The 24,669-nt window shown below is 37.4% G+C and overlaps 1 non-coding gene and 1 pseudogene across 1 annotated transcript; both read left to right on the top strand.

Moving 5' to 3' along the window:
• The first annotated feature begins 1,724 nt into the window (after positions 1-1,724).
• Positions 1,725-1,840, top strand: LOC118540412 (U5 spliceosomal RNA). Its single transcript, XR_004919623.2, has one exon. It is a non-coding gene; the product is annotated as a U5 spliceosomal RNA (small nuclear RNA).
• Positions 1,841-8,886: 7,046 nt separating this feature from the next.
• On the top strand, positions 8,887-13,168 carry LOC118540398 (rho GDP-dissociation inhibitor 1 pseudogene; annotated as a pseudogene).
• Positions 13,169-24,669: the final 11,501 nt, after the last annotated feature.

The following is a 24,669-nucleotide window of genomic DNA, read 5'->3' as shown; positions in this document are numbered from 1 at the left end:
TATTTCTTTTATATATGGAATAAGTATAAGTGTTGCTTCTTTTCTCTTTTACATAATCCTCAATGTATAGTGTTGAGTGGTTTAATATGTAATTATTTCAAGAGAGTCAAATGAGAAACTAAAAGGGTAGATCGTTCAGTAATGTTTTAATAACTGCACAATTAAAATACCATATAAAGCATTTGGTATTTACTCCATTAAAATCAAATAGAAAACCTTACCAATTGTCATATCGATTAATCCTATTTAATGTTGTGTATTATTTTTAGGCTTAGCAGTTCCTTAGTAATATACTCACTATGTGTATTGACACTGTTTTAGAATCACAGAGTTGAAAAGTCACCTGATCTATAGAAGTTTAAAATCAATAGTCTTTTAAATTTAATAGTATAAGAATTCTAAATGATCTGGGAAAATAGCCAGCTGACCAATATTAAAGTAAGTGACTAGGCCTGGTATTTGTATGGAATATCTTTAACTAGAAGTCAAGTAACCATGGCTAAAATCATTTAATTCAAAGAGATGCTAGACCACGTTTCATAAGGAGGTATGGAAACAGCCTAATACCATCTAGTCTATCCAAATATTTCTGCAAATCAGTAGCTGCTGAGAGACCGTAATGTTGCATAGCTGGGAAAATAAAACTGTAAAAAAATTATATCCTTTTGAGCAATATCATAGAGAATAACATGAATTTGTATAATGCAAGTTAAATGATAGAGGGAAATGAGAAACATTCAAATCATTCAACTAGATAGTGTGTTTATATTCAGGCCAAGCCAATATTTGATTTCAGATTCTGGTGAACACTACTGATCAATAAGAATAAACGAAGTTCTTTCACTTTGAATGTCCAAGTCTGGTCTGTTAGGATAAACTAATTTGATTTGGCTGCTTTTAGCATCGACTTTAATTTCAGGCGTGCCTTGTAATTGGCTAATGTTTGGTTCGCATTCTGTATAGGAACTTCTTCCTCATGTTCATATTTTAAGATCTCTATGTATGTCTTGGTACACCCTGCTGATTTCCTAGAAACTGTATTTTGTTTACGTGGATCTGGACATTTGGAGGTGGTAAGGGGTAGGGATAGGCATTGTGGAGAATTTATAGAGGACTAGTCCAAAAGGACCATTATATTTTAGAGCTTCCCAGAATGCTTTCTAATGACCTGAGAGGATTCTGGATTCCCTTAGACCTAGTCACAAAAACATTCTCAAATGTTATGAAAGTTCTTTAATCACCCATTTTTTTCTGAAAGTAACTTAAGTTCTCTGATAATTTCCATTAACATGCATGCCTCACATTTTCTTTGCCCAGTAATAACTCTTAAATAGGTCACCTGTGAGATATGTAGAAGGCTACAGAGAAGTGATATTTTTAAAGAATCTAAGAATCTGTATCTATCTATCATCTATCTATCATCTATCCATGCACACACACATATATATATATACACACACATTTATTTAGGCATAAATTAATATACACATTTATATATATATTATACTTAAACATAAAATGAGAGAGTTTTTTTAAATAGGTAAGATTCTTCACATATGGTAGGGTATATAATGAAAGCATGATCTTTAGTATGTATAGTGTGCAGAAGACATCTTTGTATACAAAGTATTATATATTAGAGTGGCAATTAAATTGATAAAATCACCTTCAAATAATAGAGAATCTGTGATATCTGGATATGCTATAAAAGTTAAGAGCCCAATATGTTCTGTTGTCTCTTCAAATCATATAAGTCTTTTACCTTTCACTAGAGATTTCCGTGGAGAGGAACAACTCTGAGTCTTAAGTCAATTTTTTGAGGGCTTGTTTTACCAGGGCTGAAAAAAAAAAAAAAGTTAAGAGCCCAGGCATTAGAAACTGATTGCCCGGGTTTAAATTCCAATTCTATGACATACTACCAGTAATGATCCTGTGAAAAATCACTGAATATCCGTAAAATATAGTAATCATTACACTTAACCTTGGTGTCATTATTGAGATGAAATATAATAATCAGAGGTTATCACTGTGCCTAGAACATAATAAATGCCCAAGAGATGTCATATTTTTCACATTAGCTTCTATTTCTGGCATTGAAAATACATAATAATATTTTACATTTTCAACAAGAATACTGATTTCCTAAATACTTTATTGAAAATTACTGAAAAGTTCTACCTACATTGTAATCAACTTGCTTTATTTGTTTATTTATTTATTTTTATTGCAATCGTGCTTTCCACATCAGTCGATTATGGCTCAATAATGCTACATGGCAGAACTCCTCAAAACTGACTGACTTAAAACAGCTGTCATTGTTCTCTCTCACACATCTGCAGTTCACCTGTGCATCAGGTCATCTTGGCTAGACTTACCTGGGGGCCCTGCTTTATGCTGGAGGGCAATCAGCCTTGGCTCCTCCATACGCATTGGCCTCACGTCTGCTCTATGTGAGGACATGCTGAGACCCAAGTTGAAGGGAAAACTTTTCCCAGGGCCAAGACAGACTCACAGGTGTCCTACTGCACAAACATACTTCACACCTTAATTCGCATCACATTTGTTAGTATCCCACTGGCTAAAGCAAGCCATGTTGCCAACCCAACATAACAGGGCAGGGAAGTACGCTTCTATGAAGGTGAGGACAGCAGTGAATATCTTTAAACAGCATTCTAATCTACTATGTTACTTTGAAAACTATGTGACGGATCAATTAAATTTTGAACATTTTAAAAATCTGTTGATAGCTATTAGTATGATTTTAATATTAACCCCTAATTTTTAAATAATTATTGTCTCATAAATGTTCCCTAATTTTTTAATAATCATTATCTCATAAATGTTCACAACAGTCCTTCCAGGCAATTGATGTAAAATTGTGCACATGTTCTCCACAATATTTGGTAAATTTTCAGACATAAATCTTCGGATCTATATTAGCCTGCTTGGGCTCCCATAACAAAATACCACAGCCTGGGGTGCTTAAAAAACAAAGATTTATTTTTTCACAGTTCTGGAGGCTGGAGGTCCAAGATCAGGGGATTGGCAGAGTTGGTTTCTTCTGGGGCTTCCCTTCTTGGTTTGCAGATGGCCACCTTCTTGCTGTGTCTTCACATGGTCTTCCCTGTGTGCATGTGTGTCTAATGTTTCTCTGTGTGTACTTGAATTGCTTCTTCTTATGCAGATACCAGTCATATTGGATTAGGGCCCACTGTAAAAACAAAGCAAAACACGACTTAATTTTAACTTAATCATGTCTGTAAAGAACGTATTTCCAAATACCGTTACATTTATTTATTTGAGAAAGAGAGAGAGCACAAGCAGGGGGAGAGGCAGGAGCTTGACATGGGGCTGATTCCCAGGACCCTGGGATCATGACCTGAGCTGAAGGCAGATGCTTAACTGAGCCACCCAGGCAATCCACAACAGGATTTTTAAAAAATATCTTTAAGATGTTAGGAAACTCAAAAGATTGATCGTTTCTGTTTAATATTAAAATGAGAAATAAAGGAAAGGTATATATCCCAAGGGTCAGAGCAGTAGAGTGAGAAGAGCAATGATGGTGCTGAGATTGGGATTCAGAACCGTGCTTCAGTCCAAATTCTATCACTAATTAGCAGATTTGTGTGGACTCAAGTAACAATAATCGGATTTTTTTAAAGTATAAATGCCAGTAAAAGTGATTTGAAAAAAAAAATGAGGTATTTAAGCATAGACATTTGTGTCTACTATCCATTAGAAGAAGGTCTTAATAATTAGGGAAGTTACTTAAATGTCTTCTTTGAGACAGGCTATTTTACAACCAATAATTCTTTTCAAGGTTTATTAATTAATTTTTTCCTAGTTTCCAAAGATCTCTGAGCAATATGATCAGTGTTTGCAAATTTTTAAACAAAAGGAATAAACACGAAGTAAAATAGTATTGCTTTCGTGTTTTTTCATTCTTATTTAGGGTAATATATATATTTTTTTCTTTTTGAGCTGTGTTTCACTTATCCCTTTTCTGAATTTAATGTTTTAAATGTGAAGCCGAATCAGTTCATGTTCATGCAGTGATCTCTAGGGCCAAGGTAAAATGTCCACCATGCAATGTATGTCTAGCTCTCTGTCGTTTTGAATTTCTTCCAAGATTTTGCATATTTTCAAATTTAACCACTGTATTAAAGCTGTGGGTTTCCTCTCTCATTTGCTTTTTCTGAGTAGGAAATGGGTTCCCAAACCTCTTCTGTACACAAGTCACAAAAATGATAGGTTTTTTCTCCATGTGTCCATCCTTCCTTTTCTCCCTTCCTTTCTCTTTCTCCCTTTCTCTCACTTTGTTTTTTTTTTTTTTTTGTATGTTTGTTTCTTTCTTCATTCTTTTCTGTCTCTATACATTTTAACAGATAAATCAAGAGGCCTGTGAAATGTTGGGAGGCAGATAAAGGAATAAAGAAATCTGAGATCAGAAATTAGATGTTAATATTACTACTTACTGAGCTTATTTGCTAAAGAATTAAACATGGCACAACTTTCTTCTTTTGTCATAATCCTATCTGAAAGGAATAGCTGAAAAAACATCCTGGGAAGCCAATTCAGTGTAATATTTTAGATACTTGGGAGTCAACATTAAATATTTTAGCAAATAATTTAAAATATAATTCACCTAAAGTAATCCTGGTTTAAAGACTCTTTTGGGGAATTATAATAATGAACCATATTTTTTTTTCTCTTTCTCTTTGAGGGATTTCTTTATTAGAGTTTAGAAAGTTAAATCTTAAACTATAAGAAGATAAAATAAATCTAGCTTTGTCAAATATTTGATCTTGAGATAATAAATTAGAGTTGACTTCCTTATAGTGTGGCCTCCTTCCCATGTGTTTCATATTCTCGTCTCAGTGTTATATCATCTATTCAAATATCATCTATTCAAAATAAAGCAAAACCAAAATGCAGGTAGGGGAAAGAAATGTATTTAGGTATACATTTATATACCACCCATCGAGACATAAACATCCTGAATGCTAATTTTTTTGCTTGTTTGATATATCCACAAATAACTAGTATATATGCTGGGCCTTAATTGATTATTAAAGGATCTATTGTCAGTTTGAAACTTTCCTGTTTCTATTCTTTCTTTAATAATGGTTCTACTGTGTCCAAGACCATACAGATTTATAGCTCAGACCCAGAAAGTCTGAGAGGAACAATTTGGATGAAGATACCATGAATCAGTTCTACATACTTTCTTCTTTTTAGCCTAAAACAAACAAAATGGAAAGAAAAAAGAAAGAAACAAATTAGTCTAGCAATTGAAGATAATTGGTTTGTTTCAGAATTAGAGTAATTAATCCTAGCTTCCATAAAAAATAGAAAAAAAATTCTCTTGGCTTACATCAGAAAGACTTAGTTATTGCTTACACAGCCTGACACAAGTCATGTGGCCTTTCTGGGTCACTTTTATGTAGCACTGACTTCAGATGCTAGAAGTCTTTCATTTTGTTGCTCCATTGTCCTAGGGCTCAATGATTCCCTACTTCAGGGTGACTGGGGAGCCAAAAAGGTCCATTAGGTTCTTCAGGATGTTTTAAGTGTCAGGCCTGAAAGTAATATAATCCTTTCCCCAAAATTTTCTTGGGAAGATGTCAGTCACAGGGCCTAATTATTTGCAAGAGAGTCTGATAAGTGAAAAGAAGCACATACTTTGGTACAGTCATAATCTCTGCCAGTTTGGGGAAGTAAGAAAGCAACAAACATGTGTAATGGAGATTGAGGTCAAAAAAGATCAACAATAAGTATGTACAAAGTGCTTTAATATATCAATAGAGGCAGAAATGACTGAGTTTAGGGCTAAGAAGAATCTTACATTCAACTAAACCGAATTCCTTATATAAATCAGTAAATGGATGTCCATTCATTCATTTCTTCTTTCTTCCACTTAGCATTCATTTACTAAATGCTTTGTGTACGTCAGGCTAGGCTCTCTGTTTATGTATTGGGAATGAGATACAATTTCTGCTTTAAAGAAGTTCAGAGACTTTGGAGAATATCACTAATTAACAATGCACTAAAAAAGTGTATGTGCTGGGTGCTATGGGAGCATAAAAGAAAGAGCACCACACTCTACATGAAGATTAGGATTCGAGACCTTGGAACTAAAAGAAGCAAGTTCATACAGAGTCTGTAGGAAAACTCAGACCAACAGATTTGGATTGGGCAAGGGAGGAGGAAATACAGGTAAAGCAAATCCCATTTTAAGTTATAAGTGAAACTGGAATAATCAGAGAAAGGCACATCTTTCACAAAGGTTACTCTGAATCAGATGAAGTGATTTGATTAAGCTCCAGGATTCAGTTTGTAACCTGAAATTCAGTGGTAGTCTCTAGAGTTCCAGCCCATTTCTCCTTCTTCTTGGAAAGATATATTGTAGGTAGGTTAAAAGCCTTGGCTGTGAAACTGTTATGAATTCTCTGTTCCAGTTTTAACTGTGTAAATGAGTTATTTGTTGAGCTTTTGTTTTTCTTATCTAAAAAATGGGCATAATATATATATTATATGTATATAATATATATAAGCTCAACAACTCATTTACATAGTTAAAACTGGAACTATGTAAGTTAGATTAGTTCTTGGCTTGCAATAATCATTCAATAAATATTTGCATACATTGATATTACTACCTGCTTAAGTATATAAGATATTGACTATTTATAAGGCCTCAATGATTTAAAGACTAATTCACTGATTCATTAGTTCACTAAAACTCATTACATGGAAAGCTGAAGCCAAAGTCATATTACATTGGATTGTGTGGTTTATTGGTTAAAACAGCTTTGGTTGTTCAGTCCCATGGTTGCTTTGACAGTTTGTCCAAATGATCAAAACATTTTAAAGCTATTAAGTAGAAGGTACTATATTTGCCATAAATATCATGACATGGAACATTTAAAAAACATTTATTGAGATTTAGGAGTAGAGAAGCAGTATCTTTTTCTTAGTAATCATGACTTAAGAATATGTTAAAAATCTATTGTTTGGTTACACCAGGGTCTCTTTATAGATTGTGACATACAGGTTATTAAATAAGAGTCATGAGAGGCAATTCTAGAAGTGAAACAGCAGTGGGACATCATCATTACATTACATTACAAGTTGCAGTGAACTCATAAGAAGTGGAAATCTGTGGGGCGCCTGCCTTCGACTCAGTTCATGATCCCAGGGTCCTGGGATCGAGCCCCACATCGGGCTCCCTGCTCGGCGGGAGGCCTGCTTCTCCCTCTCCCACTTCCCCTGCTTGTGTTCCCTCTCTCGCTGTGCCTCTTTCTGTCAAATAAATAAATAAAATCTTAAAAAAAAAAAAAAGTGGAGATCTGTAGGGAGAAGATGGTTCATCGATAGCCAGACAAATCTGATTCTGAATTCCGACTGTGCTATATGTTAGTTTTGTGCTCTTAGGGTTGTTACTTAGAGTTCTGTACTAATTTCCTCTATTATTTTATTTTATTTTATTTTATTTTAAAGAGAGAGCATGGGAGAGAGAGTGCGTACAAGCAGGGAAAGGGGCAGAGGGAGAGAATATCCAAGCAGACTCCCACTGAGCGCAGAGTTGTACTTGGGGCTCAGTGTCACAAACCATGAGATCACGACCTGAGCCGAAACGAGGAATTGTGTACTTAACTGACTGAGCCAGCCAGGCACCCCTAATTTTCCCCAGTTTAGGAAGAGAACTAAAAATTCATCCCATGTGGTGTTTTTGTAAAAATCAAATGAATGATTTCTACATTTGTTCTAAGTACATATATTTAATATTATGATATCTCTAAAATTAGAATCTGTTCTACCATAGGTAGCATGCCATAGTTTAATTGGTAATGTTTATTGTGCTTTCTTACGGGTACATGAATTAATGATGTGTCTTACAATTGATGGATTTGACAAAGTAGAAAATATGCAGTTCATCCTAGTACTTAAGGGTGACATAGGTTTTATTTTCCTTTTCTTTTTTTCTGGTTCCTCTATGTCGCAAATTATTTGGTCATATAAGAACATGCCTAAGAGCCTGTGCAAATAAAGTAAATGAACAATCAGGAGAATTACCCAGATATTTAATACTAAGAATAAAATTTTAGAAAAATTAAGCTGTGCAGAAGGGATGTTTGGATTTTAATTATGGAGACCAAAAGTCAGTTTGTATTATGTCATTATTTATATAAAAGAGATAGTAACAGATATTACCTTTTTGAGGGATGTAACAGAAATGGTAACATGTTAGCATTAAAGATTCCTTGACCTTCTCAGGGAAGATTCATACTGTGCCACCGTAAATGGACTTAACTTCTTTTCTCAGCTGGTGTGTGTGTGTGTGTGTGTGTGTGTGTGTGTGTGTGTGTGTGTGAGTGTGAGAGAGAGAGAGAGAGCGCATACACCTGTATGCCTAAATGTTATTTCCCAACACATAAGGCATTGTATTTCCCATAATCTTAAGAGAATTATTGAAACTATAAAGTAAGTGTATTATAAGGGGAAAAGTCACCTTTCATTTAAAGTTAAAATTAGACGCATACTATAGTGGCATTATTTTTCCAACTCACTTAGATGTTTTAATCAAAGAATACTTAATTTAAAGAAAATTTTCAGAAATCTAATATTTAACACAGTTGAAAGCAGAGCTGCTCACAAAAAGGAGATGGCATGATCCAGTGTCATCTCCTTGGTTCCTCCCTTACAACCTTTCTCCCAGGAGAGACCCAGGGGAGCTGGCTCTTTGGAACTGCCAGGACACAATTTGCAAACTACTTCCACAGAGTATAGGTGAGTGGAGTATGAGACTGCATGCTATCCTGTAAAGGTAGAACTCTCTATTGGAATTTGGAAACAGAGTAAGAATGGTTCTAATATTTTTTTATGATGATTACATCTGTTTCTAATTTCAATAAGGATTCAGTTACTCTATGCATTCAGAAAAAGGTAAGATATGAAAATGTTTTAGAATATTGTACCGGTTAAAAGAGTTCTTACTGATTGCTCATTCACTATAAATGTAGCTATACTCTATTTTGACAATTCAGAAGAAAATATGTTGACCCCGCAGCTCAATAACAAAATATATAACAAAAGCACAAGAAAAATCATTCATTGTTTTGGACTATACTTTGATAAAGTTGATAGTACTGAAACTCTCTGCTTTTGAATTTAAGGATGGTATTAATTCTTTGAAACCTTGAAGGCAAAAACCATTTTACACTGAACAGATAGTGATACTCTCTCTAAAGTATTAGCTACAGTTACTCAATATCCAGTATACTTAAAAAAAAATACAGCTTTATTTTAGTGGTAAGATTTATTTGTAAAACAATTACCAATATACATTGAACTCTAGTAGAAAACAAACATGTTTTATGGATTTTTATTTTGTATTGGTATATGCCATGCTACACTACACACAATTAGTTATTTTCTGCAATTTGTGATTACTAACAGAATATCATTTTGTAACTTATCACATAGGTGTTTACTAACATTATTCAATATCTACCTTTCATGTGTAAAAGAATGTATTTCTACTTAACAGCTCTTTGTTAACACTAAGCATACAAATAACATAAAAGAAACTGTTAGAAACTGGATTAGTAATAGCCAGAATAATGAAAATTTTTAAAATTTGTATAATGCATATGATTCAGAATGTTTTATGAAAATCAAATGTAAAGCATTGATTTTTTGAAAGTAATGTTTGATCTATATCAAAATATGATGTGGTATACTTACACATATAGGAACATATATAAATAAATATATAAAATAATTCAAAACTAGATACACCATCTGGAGATATTTTTAAAATTGCAAAATTAACTGATTTCCTATCACCTTTCTATTTTAGAATAAAAGCAATTTTTCCTTTTATTCAAATATGTGACATAAAACATTGTGTAACAATTGTTTTGATTTCTTTATATATTGTAATACATTTGTGGTTGTAGCATTAGCACTCTCTCATGGTACATAATTATCAATTTCTTGTCTTAGTGAAAATAATTCAGATCTAATCTCTTAGCAAGTTTGACGATTATAATACAATATTATTGTCTATATTTACTGTACTGTGCGTTAGATCTCCAGGACTTATTTATCTACTAGTTGTAATTTGTACCCTGAAACAACATCTCTCCTATTCTTCCACCCTTCCCACCCGCTGCTAACCACCACTTTACTCTGTTTTTACAAGTTTGCATATTTTAGATTTCACATTTAAATGATACCATACAGTATTTGTCTTTGTCTGATTTATCTCACTTAGCATAATGCCTTCAAGGTCATTCCGTGTTGTCACAAATGACAGAATTTTCCTTCTTTCTCATGGCTGAATAATATTATACACACACATGGGGCCCCTGCTTGGCTCAGTCAGTTAAGCGTCAGGTTCTTGGTTTAGGCTCAGATCATGATCTCAGGGTCTTGAGATCAAGTGCCTTGTCTGGCTCTGTGCTCAGCAGGGAGTCTGCTTGAGATCCTCTCCCCTGCGTGCACGCACTCTTTCTCTCCTCTCTCTTAAATAAATTATAAATAAATAAATATAACTTTTAAAAATATTATACATACACATTTTCTTTATCCATTCATACTTTGATAAACACTTATCTTGTTTCCATTTCTTGGCTATTGTGAAAAATGCTGCAATAAACATGGGAGTGAAGATGTCTCTTTCAGATAGTGATTTCATTTCCTTCATATATATATCCAGAGGTGGGATTGCTGAATTATATGATAGTTCTTCCTTTAATTTTTTTATTAGTAAAAGTAAATAAATAACATGTGCATGCACATACTATATAGTGAAAGAAATAATTTTTTTTCTTAATCTTAGAAATTCTCAGATATATAATGATAGGTGGCTGTGGGTAACAGAGTTAGTAATATGTTTCTGTATTATATTATTAGTGAAAACTTATTTATAAAAATTATGTGAAATAAAAGTAACATCTTTATATTTACTACTGTTAAATTTACTACTATTAAAATCAATAATTTAAGTATTTACATGCATATTTACATATACATAAATAAGGCAGAGACACAAGAGAAAGGCATTAACAATTTAGAAAGAACAACTATGCATACACATACATATTCAACAAGCATTTTTTATTTATTTATTTATTTATTTATTTGACACAGAGAGAGAGAGAGACAGCTAGAGAGGGAACACAAGCAGAGGGAGTAGAAGAGGGAGAAGCAGGTTCCTGGCCGAGCAGGGAGCCCCATGCGGGGCTTGATCCCAGGACCCTGGGATCATGACCTGAGCCGAAGGCAGACGCTTAACGACTGAGCCACCCAGGCACCCCATCAACAAGCATTTTTTTAAAATGGATTTCAGAGTTTATAAATATAGGGATTGTTTGGGATTAGAAAAGAGGCCTTAAAATAGAATATTATAAAAACTAAAATATATGAGGAAATATTTAGAGATTTCCCAAATAATAGGATGTGATAAAGTTGCTTTCTTCTCTTTATATCTGGTATACATTAGCAATGTGTATTTTCGCATGTTAAACATAGAAGAGTTCTTTTCCCTTCTTTGTCCTTCTAACCATTAAGCTTAAATATGAATGGCTTAATATGAAAATGTGGTTCTATGTTCCCAGAGATTTTTTATTTACTTTCTTACTATTTGGAATCTCTTAAAGAATTTAAATCTAAACAATAATTATTTATTGCTGAATACATTACTCTAAAATTAGATGAGAATTTTTCAGACACCAAAGTGACAATTCTTTTATTTTTGGTAAAATGCTGTGCTATTTAAAAAATCAACATTAAAAAAAGCAACATTAATAGGTTCTAAATATTGTGTTACTTAAATATAATGGCTTCAAATACTATTTTCCTGGAATGAAGAGCAAGGCAGCTTTTTTCTGCTGTTGAGAAACGTACTATTATCCCTACACGCTGTAAGCAAGTCCTCCCTGAAGCAACCACATTCTTGCGGAGAAGTTGACTTGAGTTAGGGCAGAACAGTCTTTGTTATACCTCATTTACTTCATTTATCTAAAAAAGTGTCAGTAGCAACTTTCTATTCTTACAATATATGTGAAGGGGTCATTAAAATGAATTATGCTGGATTATACTGGAGAGGTCAGAGAAACATCAAGGGTTGCATGCCGCCTAACTAAATCCTGAACAAGAATAATTACTTTATGTGTTTTCCAAGTAACATCTATTGATACATGAGATTTAGGGGTTAAAAATGCACCAAACTGACACCTGATAGTAGACTTCCAGCCTTCAGAACTGCGAGAAAATAAACTTCTGTTGCTAAGGCCACCCGGTCTATGGCATTTTGTTACGGGAGCCTGAGCAGACGAAGACAAAAGGTTATATAGCGCATGTAGACAAAAATCAGACTAATAATTAAAACAGTCACTTACTCAGTTAAGAACTTACTTGCTGTTCCACGCGGAAGGGAGCACATGAGTGGCCGGTGGAGCCTCCGGCATCCCAGACTCAGCTAGAGGTGAGCAGGGCGAGGCAGGAGCCCCCAGCAAAGCAGCTAGCACAGATGGCAGCCGAGAATGAGAAGGGTGAACACCGGCTCAGCCAGGAGCCCCCTGCCCAGAAGAGCATCCGGGAGATCCAGGAGCTGAGCAAGAATGATGAGAGTCTGCGCAAGAACAAAGACGCCCTGTTGGGCCGTGTGGTAGTGTCTGCTGACCCCGTGTCCCCAGTGTTGTGACCTGCCTGCCCCTGGTGTGTAGCCTGGCCCTGGCTCCCCTGGAGCTGGACCTGCCAGGTAACCTGCAGAGCTTCAAGAAGCAGTCCTTGTACTGAAGTAGGGCGTGGAATACCGGAGAAAAGTCTCTTTCCATTGACCCGGGAAACTGTCTGGCGTGGAGTACGTCCAGCACACATACAGGGAAGGCATCAAGATTGACAAGGCCAGCAACCTGGTGGGGAGCTATGGGCCCCAGGCCGAGGAGTACAAGTTTCTGACCCTCATGGAGGAGGTGCCCAAGGATATGCTGGCTCGTGGCAGCTACAACAAGTCCTGCTTCACAGATGACAAGACTGACCACCTGTCTGGGAGTGGAATCTTACCATCAAAAAGGAATGGAAGAAAAAAAAAAGGGGGGGGGGGAGGATGGAAGGACTGAGTCCTGGCCTGGGAGGTGAGCAGCCTTTGGACAGATGAACGGACCTGTCTGATGGGCCCCACCCCTACCACCACCACCCCCATCCCAACAGCTTATCAAAGTGCTAACAGGTCTGCTCCCTGGCGAGCCCCACCCACCCCTCCTGGCCCTGCCTGTAGGCCCCAGCCTCCTCGATGGTCTGGTCTTCCTGCTTCTGCCTGTACAGGGGGAAGTAGTGGGAACAGGGAACCTCCAGCACAGGCCTCCACCTCCCCCTCTGTACCCCTTCAGGTTCCTCCACCTGTCCTAACCTGACCTAAGGCCCTAGCTTTTCCAAGGGAATCATGGGGTTCTTAGGTCCCTGTGGGTCTTTGTAGCTGCCTTGAATCCTCTTCTTTCTCTTCTTCTAGGGTGAGGCCTCTTGGAGGCCAGCCACCCTCCTGCTTTCACCTGTCCTCAGTCAGTTCATCCATAGCTGTGGGTAACCGTCTAACCATGATGCCTTAACATGTGGAACGTGTGCTGTGGGGGCTGACATGAACCTCTCATCCCCTGTGTCTGCATGAGCATGTGGTCTCCCCTGGTCCCTGCCCCATTTGCAATCCCTATGGCCTGGGGAGGTGTGTGGGACACGCTGCTCCATCTCCCCTGCCCACCAGGGACTAACCAGCCCCCTCCCCAGGCCAAGGCTGTGGGGATGGCTCCAGGGGCTTGCGGAAAGCCAAACTGTCAAAACTGAAGTATCTCCCATTCCCATCTGGGAGGCCAGGTGTCCTCACGCTTCTGCCTTCTTTGTTCCAGTGGGCAGTACCAGAGCCCACAACCCCAGCAGACAGCCCTCACCAGACAAAGCCAGCACCTGAGCCTTACTTGTCTACCTGGGCCTGCCGGCCTGGAGTCATGTGCATGGCCTGTCAGTATTTATTGCCTCCATATGGGCTGTCCTCCTGGCCCCCTGGCCTGACACCTCTGTCCCCAGGCTCGGTGGCACCATTCCTTGGCAGGCCCTCCCCGGATCCAGCCAGGACAACTGTAGGACTAAGTGTCACAGTTGGAGCCCTCCCCTGTGCCCCCCTCCCCTTGCCCCACCTTGCCTAGAATGCTCAGGCGCCTGACCTCGCTTATCTTTTCTGCCAAGAAATAAACTCCCATGAAGGGAAAGAAAAAAAAGAACCTTGCTATCTTACATGAGAATAATGGCTGTTGCAAGTGTTTATTAAGTATTTACACCAGAGAACTTATAAAAGAACTAATTTAGATCAAACTAAACACACTCATGGATAAACATACTCTTTTTTTTTTTCTTTTTCCAAAATTTTATTTAAATTCCAGTTAACATACAGTGTAATATTAGTTTCAAGGTATAGAATTCAAAGATTCATCAATTACATAAAACACCCAGTGTCCAGGGCACCTGGGTGGCTCAGTTGATTAAGAGTCTGTCTCTGGATCTCATCTCAGGTCTGGATATTAGGGTCCTAAGTTCAACCTAAGTTGAACTTAGTTTTCTGGTTTTTTTTTTTTTAAGATTTTATTTGTTTATTTGATGGAGAGATAGAGAGCGAGCACAAGCAGGGGGAGCGGCACTGGGTTCCACCCTGGGCATAGAGCCTACTTAAAAAAAACAAAAACATACAGTACTCTGTGTTCATCATCACAAGTGTCCTCCTTAATCCCCATCACCTATTTTAACCATCCCCTGTCCACCTCCCCTCCAGTAACCCTCAGTTTTTTCTCAGTAGTTAAGAGTCTGTTTCTTGGTTTGCCTCTTCTCCCCCCTCTACCTTCATTTGTTTTGTTTCTTAAATTCCACATATGAGTGAAATTGTATGGTATTTGTCTTACTCTGACTGACTTATTTCATTTAGCATAATACTCTCTAGCTTCATCCATGTCATTGCAAATGGCAAGATTTCAATCTTTTTTTGGCTGAGTAATATTCCATTGTATACATATAACACAACGTCTTTATTCATTAGCTGTTGGACATTTTGGGCTCTCTCCGTAATTTGGCTATTGTTGATAATGTTATAAACATGGTGATATATATATATATACCTTTGAATCAGTATTTTTGTATCCTTTAGGTAAATATGTAGTAGTGTAATTGCAGGATGGTAGGGTAGTTCTATTTTTAACTTTTAGAAGAACCTCCATACTGTTTTCCAGAGTGACTGCACTAGTTTGCATTCCCACCAACAGGGTAAGAGGGTTCCCCTTTCCCCACATCCTTGCCAACATCTGTTGTTTCCTGTGTTTTAATTTTAGCCATTTCTGATGAGTGTGAGGAGATATCTCATTGGAGTTTTGATCTGTATTTCCCTGATGATGAGTGATGTTAAGCACCTTTTCATGTGTCTGTTGGCCATCTGTAAGTCTTGTTTGGAAAAATGTCTATTCATGTCTTCTGCCCATTTTTAACTGGGTTATTTGTTTTTGGGGGGTTGAGTTTGATAAGTTCTTTATAGATTCTGGATACTAACCTTTTATCAGATAAGTCATTTGCAAATACCGTCTTCCATTCTGTAAGTTGACTTTTAGTTTTGTTGATTGTTTCTTTCACTATGCAGAAGGTTTTTATTTTGATGAAGTTCCAATAGATCATTTTTGCTTTTGTTTTCCTTGACTCAGGAGACATATCTAGTAGGAAGTTGCTATGGACTATGTCAAAGAGGTTACTGCCTGTGTTCTCTTCTAGGATTTTGATGGTTTTCTGTCTCACATGTAGGTCTTTCATCCATTTTGAATTTATTTTTGTGTATGGTGTAAGAAAGTGGTCCAGTTTCATTCTTTTACATGTTGCTGTCCAGTTTTCTGAACACCATTTGTTGGAGACTGTCTTTTTTTCCATTAGATACTCTTTCCTTGTTTGTTGAAGATTAGTTGACCATATAGTTGTGGGATGATTTCTGGGTTTTCTGTTCTGTTCTCTTGATCTATGTGTCTGTTTCTGTGCCAGTACCATACTGTGTTGATCACTAAAGTTTTTTAATACAGCTTGAAGTTTGGAATTATGATGCCTCCAGTTTTGCTTTTCTTTTTCAAGATTGCTTTGGTTATTCAGGATCTTTTGTGGTTCCATACAAATTTTAGGATTGTTTGTTCTAGATCTGTGAAAAATGCTGGTGGTATTTTGATAGAGATTGCATTAAAAGTATAGATTGCTTTTGGTAATATGGACATTTTAGTGATATTTGTTCATCTAATCCATGAGCATGGAATGTTTTTCCATTTCTTTCTGTCATCTTCAATTTCTTTCATCACTATTTTATAGTTTTCAGAGTATAGATCTTTTTCCTCTTTGGTTAGGTTTATTCCCAGATATCTTACGGTTTTTGGTACACTTGTAAATGGGATTGATTCCTTGATTTCTCTTTCTGCTGCTTCATTAATGGTGTATAGAAATGTAACAGATTTCTGTGCATTGATTTTGTATCCTATGACTTTACTGAATTTGTGTATAAGTCCTAGCAAATTTTTGGTGGAATCTTTCAGGTTTTCTATATAGAATATCATGTCTTCTGCAAATAGTGAAAGTTTGACTTCTTTCTTGCTGATTTGGATGCCTTTAATTCTTTTTATTGTCTGATTACTGATGCTAGGCTTCCAGTACTATGTTAAATAACAGTGATGAGAGTGGACATCCCTGTCCTATTCCTGACCATAGAGGGAAAAGCTCTCAGGTTTTCCACACTGAGGATGATTTTGCTGTGGATTTTTCATATATGGCCTTTTTATGTTGAAGTGTGTTCCCTCTGTCCCTACTTTGTTGAGGATTTTTATCATGAATAGATGTGCTTTGTCAAGTGCTTTTTCTGTATCTGTTGAGAGGATCATATGGTTCTTATCCTTTCTTTTATTGATGTGGGTGTATCATGTTGATTGATTTGTGAATATTGAACCACACTTGCAACCCAGGAATAAATCCCACTTGATCATGATGAATGGCTCTTTTAATGTACTGTTGGATTTGATTTGCTAGTATTTTGTTGAGAATTTTTACATCCAAATTCATCAGGGATATTGGTCTGTAGTTCTCTTTTTTAGTGGAGTCTTTGTCTGGTTTTGGAATCCGGGTAATGTTAGCCTCATAGAATAAATTTGGAAGTTTTCCTTCCATTTTTGTTTTTTGGAGTAGTTGGAGAAGGATAGGTATTAACTCTTTTTAAATGTTTGGTAGAATTGCCCTAGGAAGCTATCTGGTCCTGGACTTTTTTGGGGGGGAGATTTTTGATTACTGATTCAATTTTTTTTGCTGGTTGTGGGTCTGTTCAAGTTTTCTAATTCTTCCTGTTTCAGTTTTGGTAAGGTGTTTTTTTTTTTTTTTTTTTTTTTTTAAGATTTTGTTTATTTGACAGAGAGAGAGAGAGAGAGAGAGAGCACAAGCAGGGGGAGCTGCAGGCAGAGGGAGAAGCAGGCTCCTGGCTGAGCAGAGGCCCTGACATGGGACTTGATCCAAGGCCCTTGGGATCATGACCTGAGCCAAAGGCATATTCTTAACCAACTGAGCCACCTACACACCCTCAGTTTTGGTAGTTTATATGTTTCTAGGAATTTATAGATTTCTTTCAGACTGTCCAATTTGTTGGCATATAATTTTTCATAATATTCTCTTGTAATTGTTCGTATTTATGTGGTGTTGATTGTGATTTCTCCACTCTCTTTTGTGATTTTATTTATTGGCTTCCCATCTCTTTTCTTTTGGTAAGTCTGTCTAGGGGTTTATCAATTTTTTTTAAAGAATTCATTCATTCATTCATTCATTCATTCATTCATTTATGAGAAGAAGAGTACAGAGGGAGAATGTGAGGGAGAAATAGACTCCCTGCTGAGCAGAGAGCCCAGTGTGGGGCTCCATCCCAGGACCCTGAGATCATGACCTGAGCTGAAGACAGACGCTTAAGTGATTGAATCACCCAGGTGCCCAGGCATTTATCAAATTTCTAATTTTTTTTTTTAAAGAACCAGCTCCTGGTTTCATCAATCTGGTCTGTGTTTTGTTTCTATTTTATTTATATACTTATTTGTTTATTTTTTATTTATTTATTTTGCTTTTAATTTTTATTATTTTCCTTCTGCTGGCTTTAGGCTTTGTTGCTTTTTTTCTAGCTCTTTTAGGTGTAAGGGTAGGTTGTTTATTTGAGATTTTTCTTGCTTTTTGAGGTAGGCCTGTATTGCTGTATACTTCCCTTGTGTGATCACTTTTGCTGCATCCCGAAGGTTTTAGACTGTCATGTTTCCATGTGTTTTTTTTTTTTTTAATTTTTATTTCTTCTTTGATTTCCTGGTTGACCCATTCATAATTTAATACCATGTTGTTTAACCTACATGCTTTTGTGGTCTTTCCAAGTTTTTCCTTGTGGTCGACTTCAAATTTCATAGTGTTGTGGTCAGAAAATATGTATGGTATGATCTCAATATTTTTGTACTTTTTGAGTCCTGATTTGTGACCTAGTATGTGATCTATTCTGGAGAATGTCTCATATGCACTTGAAAAGAACATTCTGCTGCTTTAGGATGAGATGTTCTGAATATATGTTAAGTCCATCTGGTTCAGTGTGTCATTCAAAGCCATTGTTTCCTTGTTGATTTTCTGCTTAGATGATCTGTCCATTGATGTACGTGGGGTGTTAAAGTCCCCTATTATTGTTATATTATTATCAATTAGTTCCTTTATGTTACTGATTATTTTATATATTTGCATGCTCCCATTGTTGAGGGCTTAAATGTTTACACTTGTTAGTTCTTCTTGTTACATAGTCCTCTTTATTATGATATAATGCCCTTCTTCATCTCTTACAGTCTTTGGCTTAAAATCTAGTTCGTATAACATAGGTATGGCTACTCCAGTATTCTTTTGACTTCCATTTGCATGATAAATGTTTCTCCATCCCCTCAATTTCAATATGTGGGTGTCTTTAGGTCTAAAATGAGATTCTTGTAGGCAGCATATAGATGTGTCTTGTTTTTTTTGTTTGTTTGTTTGTTTTCTTTTTTGTTTTTAATCCATTCTGATATCCTGTGTCTTTTGATTGAAGCACTTAGTGCATTTTCATTCAAGGTAATTATTGATAGATAAGTATTTGATGTCATTTTATTACTTGTTTTGTTGTTGTTTCCTGGAGATTTTCTATGTTCCTTTCTAGTCTTGGTCACTTTTGGTCTTTCTTTCCCACTCAGTGAGTTTCTTGCAGAGCTGATTTAATGGTCAGGAACTCCGTTAGTTTTTGTTTGTCTGGGAAACTATTTCTCCTTCTATTCTGAATAATAGTCATGCTGGATAGAGTATTCTTGGCTACAGATGTTTCCCATTCAGCACGTGGAATATATCATGCCACTTTCTTCTGGCCTCCTAAGTTTCTGTGGAAAGATCTGCTTCTAACCTTATCTGTCTTCCCCTGTAAGTTAGGGGCCTCTTTTGTCTTGCTGCTTTTAAGATTTTTTTCTTTATCTCTATATTTTGCAAATTTGACTACAATATGTCTTGGTGTTGGCCTAATTTGTTGATTTTTATGGGAGTTCTCTGTGCCTCCTGGATTTGGAAGTCTGTTTCCTTCCCCAGATTAGGGAAGTTTTCAGCTACAATTTCCTCAACTAAACCTTCTGTCCCCTTTCTCTCTCTTCTTCTTCTGAGACTCCTATGATATGAATGTTATTATGTTTCATGGAGTCACTGATTTCTCTGAATCTACTCTCATGATGCATAATTCTTCCTTCTCTCTTTTGTTCAGCTTCATTATTTTCCATAATTCTGTCTTCTATATCATTTATTCATTCTTCTGGTTCTTCTATCCTTGTGGTCATTACATCCAGTTAGTTTTGAATCTCAGTTATTACATTTTTCATTCTGACTGATTGTTTTTATCTCTTTTATCTCTGCAGTAAGGGTCTCCCTGATCTTTTCCATGCTTTTTTCAAGCCCGACGAGTAGCCTTATGTTGTTGCTTTTAATTCTGTATCAGTCATATTACTTATGTCTGTTTTGATTGGATCTCTGGCCATCACCTTTTCTTGTTCTTTCTTTTGGGATGAATTCATCCATCTTGGCATGTTGTCTAAGTCTCTGTCTTCTTCTCTGTGTTAGAAAAGCCTGTTATGTTTCCTGCTCCTAAGAGTAATGGCTGTATTTTAAGGTTTTATTTATTTATTTGAATGGAAGAGAAAGAGAACGAGTGGGGCAGGGAGTGAGGGGCAGAGGGAGAAGGAAAAGCAGGCTCCCCGCTGAGCAGAGAGCCTGATGCAGGGCTCGATCCCAGGACCCCGGGATCATGACCTGAGCTGAAGGCAGACTCTTAACGACTGAGCCACCCAGGCACCCCAAGTAATGGCTTTATGAAGAAGAGGTCATATACTTTCCAGGGCCTGACGCTTCAGGGAGTTTCTCTGATGTGTGCTGCATGCACTCTGCTGCCGTGTTTTGACTGCTCTATCCTTAAGGCTAGTTGTCTGCACAGGCTCTCCTTGCCTACAATGGGGAGTGTTTGGACCTTGGCCAGAGTATGCAAGTTTTAACTAGGTGTGTTCTGGTCTGCTTGCTAAATGAGACCTGATGCTACTTCCATTAGAACTAAAGCCTTGTTGGGCGTCTGGGTGGTTCAATTGGTTAAGTGACTGCCTGTCATGATCCCAGGGTCCTGGGATGGAGTCCCACATCAGGCTCTCTCTACTCTGTGGGGAGCCTGCTTCTCCCTCTCCTCTGCCTACCACTCCCCCTGCTTGTGCTCTCTCTCTCTCTCTCTGTGTCAAATAAGTAAATAAATAAAAAATCTTTAAAAAAAAAAGAACTAAAGCCTTGTAGAACTCTCTGGTCTATAGATGTGGTGTGTTTGGGGGGTGTTCTGCTGGTCTTCTGGGGAAGGAGCCTGCTGTGCTGGTCCTTAGGCACACTTGCCCAGGAAAAGCAGTACTAGCAGAGTGCAGGTGGGCAGGACTTGGGGGAAGCAGGTTAGGCAGCCAGTGTGGGCACTTTGCTGTTTACTGAAGTTGGTTTATGCTGAAAGGCAGGAGAGGGAAATGGTGTCAACCAGCTCCTTTGTCCCTGGAGAGGAGTCTCTGTGCTTGCTGCTCTCAGAAAAGCACTCCCAGAAGAGTGAATAATTTCCCCTTATGTGTCCCAAGCATCTTTCAGATCACTGTTTTCATGCTGTCTGTCTCTGGGTTTCTCGGCTACCTGGAGCAGGGCAATGTACTTTGGGCTCTATCTCAGCCAAGCCTGTGGACTTTTAAAACTCGATACTTTAGGGCGCCTGGGTGGCTCAGTTGGTTAAGCGACTGCCTTCGGCTCAGGTCATGATCCTGGAGTCCCGGGATCGAGTCCCACATCGGGCTCCCTGCTCAGCAGGGAGTCTGCTTCTCCCTCTGACCCTCCTCCCTCTCATGCTCTCTGTCTCTCATTCTCTCTCTCTCGCAAATAAATAAAATCTTAAAAAAAAAAAAAATTAAAACTCGATACTTTAGGGAACTGGTGTGGCAGGACTTGTGCTGGTCTTCTGGGAGAGGGTTTTGTTGGGCTGGGACTGATGCAGGTTTCACTAATAATGGCAGTTGTGCCAGTGCACAGGGGCATGGGATTTGGAGCAAAGCAGGCTAAACAACCAGTGTCTGGGTTTGCATCCTCAGCAGGTGTCTTTGTGCCAATGGTAAGGGGCAGAGGAGGGAAATGGCGTCCACTGGCTCTTTTGTCCCTGGAGAAGCATCTGTGTGAAGGCCACCTTTCACGGATGCACTCCAGGAAGAGGGAATAGTCCCTCCCCGTGGGCCTTATGTGATCCTCAGATTGCACTGTCTGCCTTCTCTCCAGGCGTAGGGCTGTGCCCACGGGGCTTTGTCCCAGCCATGCACAGTGACCTCTAAAATTCCAGTCTTTGAGCCCCACTGCTTGCAAAAACTTATGAAAATCAGCCCCTTGTTTTCCCAGCCAGTGGCTTTGGGGAAGTGTTCTCCTTGTGTGTTCTTCTGTGTACTCCACTTTCTCTCCCCTCCCACACACTCCTATACACAATAGGTTTATGTTACAGCATAGCAAAAATAAGGTTCAGAGTAAAATGTCAGAATGTATATTAAAATACAATGTTCTTAATTTCTTTATTGAGTTTATATGAACTTATAATTCTTTGTATTAATATCATTAAAGAAGAAATTGAAAATATAGAATCTTTTTGAAACTCACATTGAAATAGAGCATCAATTTAGGGCGCCTGAGTGGCTCAGTCAGTTAAGCATCTGCCTTCAGCTCAGGTTATGATCTCAGGGTCCTGGGATCGAGCCCCATATCAGGCTCCTTGCTCAGTGGGGAGCCTGCTTCTCCCTCTGCCCCTTTCCCCTCATGCTCTCTCTCTCAAATAAATAAATAAAATCTTAAAAGAAATAAGGCATCAATTTAATTGAACCTATAAATATAGCTTAAATTCCTATTTAGAAATAATTAGGGAATATTTATTTTTTAGGGGAAATTTATTTTTATACTAAAATAATAATTTCAACATCATGGAGGAAATTTTTTTTCCAAAATAATGCATGAATTAAGTATGTTTTGTTGTGTGATTGGCTTATATGCGATATCTTGCAGGAACAGTAGGCATGAAATCAATTTATGATTAAGACATAAATTTAAAAACTTTACCAGGGGCCCCTGGCTGGCTCAGTCGTTAAGTGCCTGCCTTCGGCTCAGGTCATGATCCCAGGGTCCTGGGATCAAGTCCCACATTGGGCTCCCTGCTCCACGGGAAGCCTGCTTCTCCCTCTCCCACTCCCCCTGCTTGTGTTCCCTCTCTCGCTGTGTCTCTCTGTCAAATAAATAAATAAAAATATTTAAAAAAATAAAAAATAAAATAAAATAAAAAATAAAAACTTTACCAGATGAGTTGCCCTTCTCAATGGCAGCAATGTAAGGGAAAGAAGAGTGGGAAAAGAAAAAAAAGTGTAAGGGGCGCCTGGGTGGCTCAGTCGTTAAGCATCTGCCTTCGGCTCAGGTCATGATCCCAGGGTCCTGGGATCGAGCCCTGCATCGGGCTCCCTGCTCCGTGGGAAGCCTGCTTCTCCCTCTCCCACTCCCCCTGCTTGTGTTCCCTCTCTCGCTGTGTCTCTCTGTCAAATAAATAAATAAAATCTTTAAAAAAAAAAAAAAGAAAAAAAAAGTGTAAGAACAATTTAGGAAATTAGAAATTAGATATAGCCATTGTGGACTCCACATATTCAAACTTTGCTCTTTGGAATAATTTTGATAACATTCAATATAAATCTGATCAATGTGAAAGTTACAAAGTGGCCCTTTATGTAACTAGGATCCATATAATAATATACTGTAATTATGGATTGCCTAAAAGGTGCAAATCCAGTAGTACTCAGTGGCCCAGCAACATCCAAAGGCAGCTTCAGGTTCAGGACTGATCCAGCCCCACAGAACTCTTAATTATTAGAAATACCAAGTTACTTATTCTATGTTATCTTATATATTTGGAAAATTTTATTTATTCTCTTGAGAAATAGAGATTCCAGTTTACAGCTAATTGAGTTCTTCAGCTAATGTTCTGCTAATATATAGCATAAAAATGGTGGTTTAAAGCTAAATTCTTGTTCTTTGACTTTGGATTATGTGAGTGGGAATTATCTAATGAAATAGGATTCAGACTGACTTGAAATTACTTTAGAGTTGCTGTGCTCTAGTAGGAAGATCTCTTTTTGAGAAATTATTTTTCCCAGCAAAACCAAACAATATACATATTTATTACTCTGTTGCAGATATTTTATCCTAAAATAATCAAGTGCATTCTAACATGGCCCTTTAGTTGCTTTATGGGTAAACCACTGTATGCATTTTTTATTTCTGCATAACAACTTGCCCCCAAAATTTAATAGCTTAAAAAACACACATGTATTATTTCAGTTTTGGGGGTCAAATTTCTGGATACATATTAACTGAGTTCTCTACTTCAGGGTTTCTCATGGACTGCAATAAAAGTGTTGGCTAGGCCAAAGTCATCTCAATGCTTAACTGAACAGGATGTTAGCAGAAATCAGTTCCTAGTAATTTGTTGGACTGATGCTGCCCTTAGCTCCTTGCCAAGTGGGCCTCTGCAATATGGCAGCTTATTCATTAAAGCATCTAAACCAAGAAAGCAATAGAGCAAGACTGCTAGCAAGAGATAAAAGCCACAATCATTCCTAACCTAATCATGGAAGTTATGGCTTATAACCACAGTGGTAGTCTGTTTAGAAGTAACTATGTCTGGCCTACACTTAAGGAGAGGGGGGTACACAAGTCAGTGAATATTAAAAGGTGGGCATCATTGAAGACCATTTTTCAAATCTGCATACCACAATACCTATTAAATTTATCAATTTTCTTTCACATGTTGATCACTTTCATGCATTTATAGACATTAAAATAATACTATATAACTGATATTGTTGAAGGAGTTACTGAAATTAAAGTAAATATATTGGGTGGAATTTATACTCAATAAAAATTTTGTATAGGATTTTTTCAGTGAAATAATGTATTAACAGTTGTACAGCGAGCTATTGAAACTAAGATATTGTCTCTAGCAAAGGGAACTAA

The sequence above is a fragment of the Halichoerus grypus genome, chromosome 3 (genome assembly GCF_964656455.1).
Source record: "Halichoerus grypus chromosome 3, mHalGry1.hap1.1, whole genome shotgun sequence".
Classification (NCBI taxonomy): domain Eukaryota; kingdom Metazoa; phylum Chordata; class Mammalia; order Carnivora; family Phocidae; genus Halichoerus; species Halichoerus grypus.
The sequence above is the reverse complement of the archived record's forward strand: the minus strand, read 5'-3'. Positions and strand labels throughout refer to the sequence as shown.